The following is a 7,070-nucleotide window of genomic DNA, read 5'->3' as shown; positions in this document are numbered from 1 at the left end:
TATCATTTCTGTAAGTGTTCTATTTTTCCTTTCAGTCAGACCATTCTACTGAGGGGCATAGGGAGCAGAACACTGATGTATTATTCCAAATTCTTCATAAAAAGAATTAAACCCATTTTTTAAGTATTCAGCACCCCTATCACGTCTAAGGATTTTAATTTTCTTTTCTAGTTGATTTTCAACTTCAGTCTTATATAGTTTGAACATGTTAAAGGCTTCATCCTTAGTTCTCATAAGGTAGACATAGGTGTACCTAGAAAAGTCATCTATAAATGTTATGAAGTATCTCTTGCCTCCTCTAGTTAATACACCATTGATTTCACAGATGTCATAATGGATTAGTTCTAAAAGTTGAGAATTTCTCTCAACACTAGGGAAATGTTTCTTAGCCATTTTAGATTTTACACATATTTCACATTTTCTAGTTGATTCAATACTGTAAGCAATTATACCTAGTTTGCTCATGTTCTTTATGGATTTAAAATTCAAGTGTGCTAATCTATCATGCCATAAAGAGAAAGAATCAACAATATAAGCAGAAACTTTTCCTTCATTAATACTTAATTTGAACATACCATTACAACCATATCCCTTTCCAACAAACATCCCATTCTTGGATATGATTAGTTTGTCGGATTCAAAGACAACTTTGAATCCCCTCTTACAAACAAGATTTACTGAGACCAAGTTCTTTCTAATGTCAGGAACATGGAGAACATTCAGGAGAGTCAGTGTCTTTCTGAAGGTGAAGTTCAACTCTACGTTGCATCTTCCAGCAACTTTGACACATGTTTGGTTTCCCATCTGTACCTCCTGGCCATCAATCACTTCTTCATATGTCTTGAATAAGGACTTGTCCTTACAAACATGGATTGTGGCACCTGAATCAAACCACCATCCAGAAGACGATTCTGCCATGTTGACTTCAGTAATCATGGCCACGAGATTGTCTTCTACCATGTTTGCAGATTTGGTTCCGCCTTTCCGATATCGGCAGACTCGAGCATAATGCCCATTCTTTCCACAAACATAGTAGGATCCTTTCTTATTGTTGCTCTTTTTGAAGTTCCCATCCTTCTTCTTTACTTGTAATGCAGGGTTAGTCTTCTTCGATCCATTTTTCACAAAATTTACCTTAGAATTCAGCATACTGGTCAGGGTCTTATCCCTACTGTCTCTAATTCGAGACTCTTCTTCAATACGAAGGTGTTGCTGAATTTGCTCCAATGTAAGTTATTCAGCCTTATGCAGAAGCTTCTTCCTGTAATCCTTCCAAGAGGGTGGAAGTTTGACAATGATTGCTCCCACTTGGAAAGATTCAGGAATGATGATTTTAAGGGATCGAATTTGATTGACTATCACCTATAGGTCATGAACTTGCTCCAGTATAGGTTTATGGTCGTTCATGGTGAAGTCTAAGTATTCTGCAATAAGATACTTATTCGTACCTGCTTCTTGCACCTTGTATTTGAATTCCAGGGCCTTCTAGATTTCTTTTGGAGATGCAAGTTCCTTGTAGAAGTTGTAGAGACAGTCTGATAAGGCATTCAGTATGTGTCATCGGCGCAAAAGTGAGTCATCTTCCCGTATTGCTCTTTCCTTCTTTAGTTTCTTAGAGTCTTTGTCAATGGGTTCAAGAAGTGATTGCAGATTTGGGTCCAACAGATAGTATAGCTTTAGTGTGGTCAGAAAGAAGATCATCTTGTCTTGCCATCGGCTGAAATTTGCTCCATCGAACTGGTCTAGTCGAACAAGATCTTGGTTCATCATTTTGATCGAAGTCATGCTTGCTTCCGCCTCCATTGCAGGATAACGTTCTAAAATTGTTGGGGAAGATGGGGTCACTGTAACTTAGGAGGAGAAGCTCTGAGGCGCGTCTGAAGACACTGTCTTTAGAACGTTATTTGCCCCACTCAGTTTTACTGAGTTTGTTGTTGGGTTACAGGCAAATTCGTTCCCAGGATACAACAGAGCCTTGGGCGAGAATCTGCAACCAGCAAAGTTGAAGAGTCTCCAAAGAAACCTTCTGTGAGACTGTAGCAGGCCGGACTGAGAGAGAGAGAGATAGTGAATTTTGAAATTGTGTTTTTGGAGTCTGATTCATGCTCCTTAAATAACTTGTGAAGAGGTATGAGGAAAAGGTAGGCGCTGGTTTAGAGAAGGCACCTTGAGCTGTCACAATTTCAACCATTATGACTGTTTAAAAGGTTGTTAACAGTTGGTGACTGTTAACTTTGAATTGTGCCTCTTAATCACACCCGATCGAATCGTGACCGTTGATCTCATCAATGGTGATCAGCGGTCATCAACGTACCAAAACCAAAGCCGCCCATCGCAAGCCACGCGGGTGCAAGCAAAGTGCGCCACCATTGATCTCATCAATGGTGATCAGCGGTCATCAACGTACCAAAACAAAAGCCGCCCATCGCAAGCCACGCGGGTGCAAGCAAAGTGCGCCTTTAAAGCGCCACACACACGCGCGCACATGCGTGCACGCGCGTTGTGCGATATCAAATCCCCATACTCTCCTCTACTAATTCTAAGGAGTGTAAATCAGCTCCTATTGAAATATTAAAAACAAAACTTATAATTTTCTAATGTGTGACAAGTTCAAATCTGGGTTTTTGTAAGAGAAAAACTTTTTTTGTTTTTTTAAACAAGTGTAGTAATTGACCAATCAAACCCATTGGATTTAATCTCTTATCACATTAAAATCCAACAGCTGCAACGCCCTATCTCCATTTTGTGTTTTTGTTTTTTGTAATTCCATTCCCTCTACGGGTCTAATTCCTCAGTACCAGCAGCAGGACTCGGAAACAACCGCCCACATTTCTCTCATTTCTCCCCCTGTTTTTCTCTCAAGTCGTTAATAGCACCAGGAAACAATTAACTACTTCAAACAACCGAACCAGAGGGCGGAAGAGGTGAGAGAGTTCGCTCTACTGAACACCAACCCGTCGAGAGCAGGGTAGCAACTAGTTCGGCGGAAGTACAAAAAGGGGCAACAACTGGTTCGGCGGTGACAGAGGTTGCGGCAACTATGGGAAGGAGCTGAAACAGAAAAAGAAACGAATTCGCCGCCGTGGAAATCGGTGACGGGTTTGAAGGCGGAGGCAACGGTGGAAGTGGATGAGAGAATCTTCAAAAGAGGGACGCCGCTGCAATTCATTTTGAACGTTGAGGAAGTCGAGAGCTCACTACTCACATGCTCTGGCCTCGGAGCTCAGAACTGCATATCTCTCTTTGTCACAGTCTTGTTTTTTCCTTTCTTCTTGTTTGGGAACCCTTTTTTTTCCATATCTTCTATGATCCTTACGTTTTTGGTACACTCGTGGTTCTGAAACCAGCTTTCTTCGGATGGCGGATCGTTCTATTGAGGTTCCTCTTCCTATCTCTGTAGAAGAAATGGTAAGAACTCTATGTGAGCAACAGTCACTGCCACCTGCCGAAATGAGCGCAAGGAGAGAGCTGGCTTTGCTTGGAGAAGAGGCGTCTCTGCAGCTTCTTTGAAGAATTATCGGTCAAAGCGTGTGCTACTCCGGGCCACGTAGTTCTAAAAGTTCAGCTTTTGTTTGCTTGGTAACTTCATATGTACATAATCCTCTGGTTTTGGTTCCTCGTGAATACTGCCGTCGTCGTCGTTTTCATTTCGACATTTCTTTATGCCCATTTTAGGTAATTATGCACTGACATATTTCATTTGTCGTGCTATGACCTTAGTAAAGTTGTAATTGCAACTTATTAATTATCACCCTTTAGAATGTCATTGGTTTCGTTCAGCATTTGGCAAACGCCCGCATCCACCTTCCCTATTTAGGTATTCTATGTATCATGCCTTGGACAGTTTTCGAACTTCTGAGAAAATAGGAGCCGTATAAGTTGTGTCTCTACAATCTTCACTGAACTTGTAGTTTCTGATTTGGGTTCCCCATTAACTAACCGTTTCTTGTAGGCTATGATGATGCTACTTCTCACTCTCTGAGGTTAGAGCGGCTTGGGTTCGGAGGGGATGAGTAGAGAATCCCTTCTCATGGCGTTGGGTGAGAGTTGGGAGAGAGAGAGAATGAGAGAGGACGGTGAGAGAGGGGAAAAGAAGAGAAGAAAGGAAAAAAGAAAAAAAAAGCTTAGTGGGATATTTTGGTAATTTAATGCATTCTGTCATCTAACTTAACGGTCAAAGGGGTTTTTTGTTTCACGGTCATAGTATAGGGGGCCTTTGTTGCAAAACAAAGTACAGCGAGTCTTTGTCACAGACCCCATAGTACAGGAGGAGTCTTTTTAAATTACCCAACTATTTATTAGGAATTTAGTAAGTAGTTTTAGGTTTTCTTAATTAATAAACTCTAGAAAGAATGAATGTTGTATCCAAGCGCAATTCAATAAGGCTGTGTTTGTGGTTTGAAGGAACAAATAGGGAAAGGAAGGGAAATGTAAGAAAACCTTTACAAACCTTGTATAGGTTTTCCTATGTTTCCCTTCCTTTCCCTACCTTTTCCTTCAAACCAAACATAGTCTAAGGTTTCTTACTATTTGACCAAGTGCAATTTAGCTGATGGATTTGTTTCTGTTGGGACTTTTTGCCAGCACAAGGTATACTGGTATGGTGTTAAGCAAATTCTAACCTCAGGTTAGAGAATTGGTTTGTCTCATGCTGTTAAGGAGTATGGATTTTCTATTAAAGCTTCAACATCAAAACACCATGTTGAAACTTCCACTGTGTTTGGTTTAAAGGAAAAGATAGGGAAAGGAAGGGAAAGGTAAGAAAACCTTTACAAACCTTGTATAGGTTTCTTACCTTTTCCATCAAACCAAACATAGCCGTTCATGATTGGCCAAGTTAAACAAGAGGCATCATCAACATCTTAACTAAAATGTCCTCAGAGATGCCTCGCTCCTTTATCCAATTACTGGCTTCTTTCAGCACTATGTTTTGCTGATGAAGCTTATGACTTTTAATTTGGCTTTATCTGTTTAAGTCAGGTAATTAGACTAGAATATCTTAGCCAAAATCATAAAAACTATCTATCTACAGTAGTGTATGTAGTGTGATTCTTTTTATTTCTATATTCTTTGGTTATACGAGTTACAAGTATTTTGGTAGGACTTTAATTGACAACCAACCACGACTCTATTAAGAAAACACAAAAGATTTGTTTTATTGAGCTCATTGTCAACTGGCTCGCTAGTAGTTTCCTATTGATGATCTGGAACTAGGATTGAATTCCACCTTTATTATGGTTGGATTGTTTGGAGTTTTGGGATCAAATCCTCCTAGAAATTTCTTGATTAATATTCCACGATTTGGTCAAAACTGTGAATCACAGCCTTCAGTGTATTGCTTACATCGAAGGCCAGCGTGATTTAAGCTATACAAATATATTCCATAAGATTTAAGCTATACCTACTATTAGAAGGGCATGAATAAGAAGAATATTTGTGACATACTAAATCTTGATATTAACTAATCACATTAAAGATGTCAAATGTCTATCATTGGTTTACGTCTCACTTTGTCATTGATTCACATTTTTGTTTCATGATGCAGTTTCTTTTTTTTTTCTTTTTTGCACTATAGGCTCAGTTTAGTAGGAGTACGAATATAAGTATGTACAGTGCAATTACATATAAAACAGTATGAAGTACAAGGTTTTGCACTCTACCTTCCAGACTGAGCCATAGATTCAAGCAAATTAAGGTACTTGGACTAAAGTATTTTTGTTATAGAAGAAAACATATGCATGGAATCATCTAATGTCCACTAGCTACCATGTATATAGGATATAATTGCTAATCCTTTGACTAGAAGTTGCCCTCTTAAAAGATTTTTTTTAAGAAAAAAAAGAACTTAATTCCTAGACTTAAAATTACTTAGAATGCATTTCCTGTTGTATAAAAATAAGGAAAAATTCCCGATAGGTACCCTGTACTTTAGGCTGAGTGCCAATTTAGTACCCGAACTTTAAAACGTGACAATCTAGTACCTGAACTTTCAAAATGCAACAATATAGTACCTACCGTTAGTGGACCGTCAGTTATGTATATTACGTGACCTCATGTGTGATTTAAGACTTTTGAAAATGTCAAAATTATCCTTGAAAATGAAACATATTATTCATCATCTTCTTTCTCAAGAAAATGAAAACAATGTTCATCATCTTCAACCTTCATCTTCCTACTCTGCTTATTCCATAGGTGAACAACAAAACTTCCCTTGTGAATGTGCTTGAGCATTGAAGACAACCATTTCAAATGGAAAGCATCCTGAGGTCAATGAAAGAGGCTTTGAACCCTATTCCAATCAACTGGATAAAATGTTGGCGGTGGCAACACAGTAAAATTAAAGCTAGGTCTTCCACTCACTCTTGAAACAACCCTTGAAACCAAGTAAGGTCCATTGTGACCCCATTTGTTCCCATTGAAGGTGAGTGCAAATTCCTCGATGAACATGTTGAGGATTGTCAAAGACCATGACAACATTGTTCAAGCGACTCCAATTTCTAGTTTTTAGATCGATAGTCTATGCTCCTATGACATTTCTCAAATTGGAGAGGCTCTTCAAGACTATAGCATCATTGTCTACATAAATTCCACCAAATTTGTACAGGAGCCTAAGTAAATTCGAGAGGTTCTAACCAAGAGAAACTTCCCCAGGATCTACACTCCCCTTCTTTAAGCGATTGAACCAAATCTTTGTAGACGTATTCTTGAAGATATAGTTGAAATCAGGGGAAATTGTTGTGACTCAGAATCCCTGTTTTAAAAAGACTCTCTATTGAAAACAATTCCCTATAACCGAATGACTCCAAAGTAGAAATCCAAGTCATGAAAAGCCAAAACTTGCAGGAAGAATTCAAATGTGACCCATGAAAGAACTCATGTACTCTAACAGAAAATTGCCTTGATGGGGCGGTATGCTGTAGAATCTTAAACATCAGCCCATTCTTTCTGTGCCACCTTGATCTCTGAGATGAAGAAGAGTTCCATGGAAGAACTGAAGACTCTTGTTCTTGCAAAGGGGGAAAATGTCCCTTTAGTTTAGAAGGTGGGGTTTCCTCCTTGACAGCATACAT

At 39.1% G+C, this 7,070-nt stretch overlaps 1 pseudogene; it reads right to left on the bottom strand.

The window, feature by feature from the left end:
* Positions 1–6,108: 6,108 nt before the first annotated feature.
* LOC148863877 (uncharacterized) lies at positions 6,109–7,070 on the bottom strand (annotated as a pseudogene).

The sequence above is a fragment of the Nelumbo lutea genome, chromosome 3, assembly GCF_056320005.1.
Source record: "Nelumbo lutea isolate HS-2025 chromosome 3, American lotus-T2T, whole genome shotgun sequence".
NCBI lineage: Eukaryota > Viridiplantae > Streptophyta > Magnoliopsida > Proteales > Nelumbonaceae > Nelumbo > Nelumbo lutea.
Note: the sequence above shows the minus strand (reverse complement) of the source record. Positions and strands in the feature narration are given on the sequence as shown.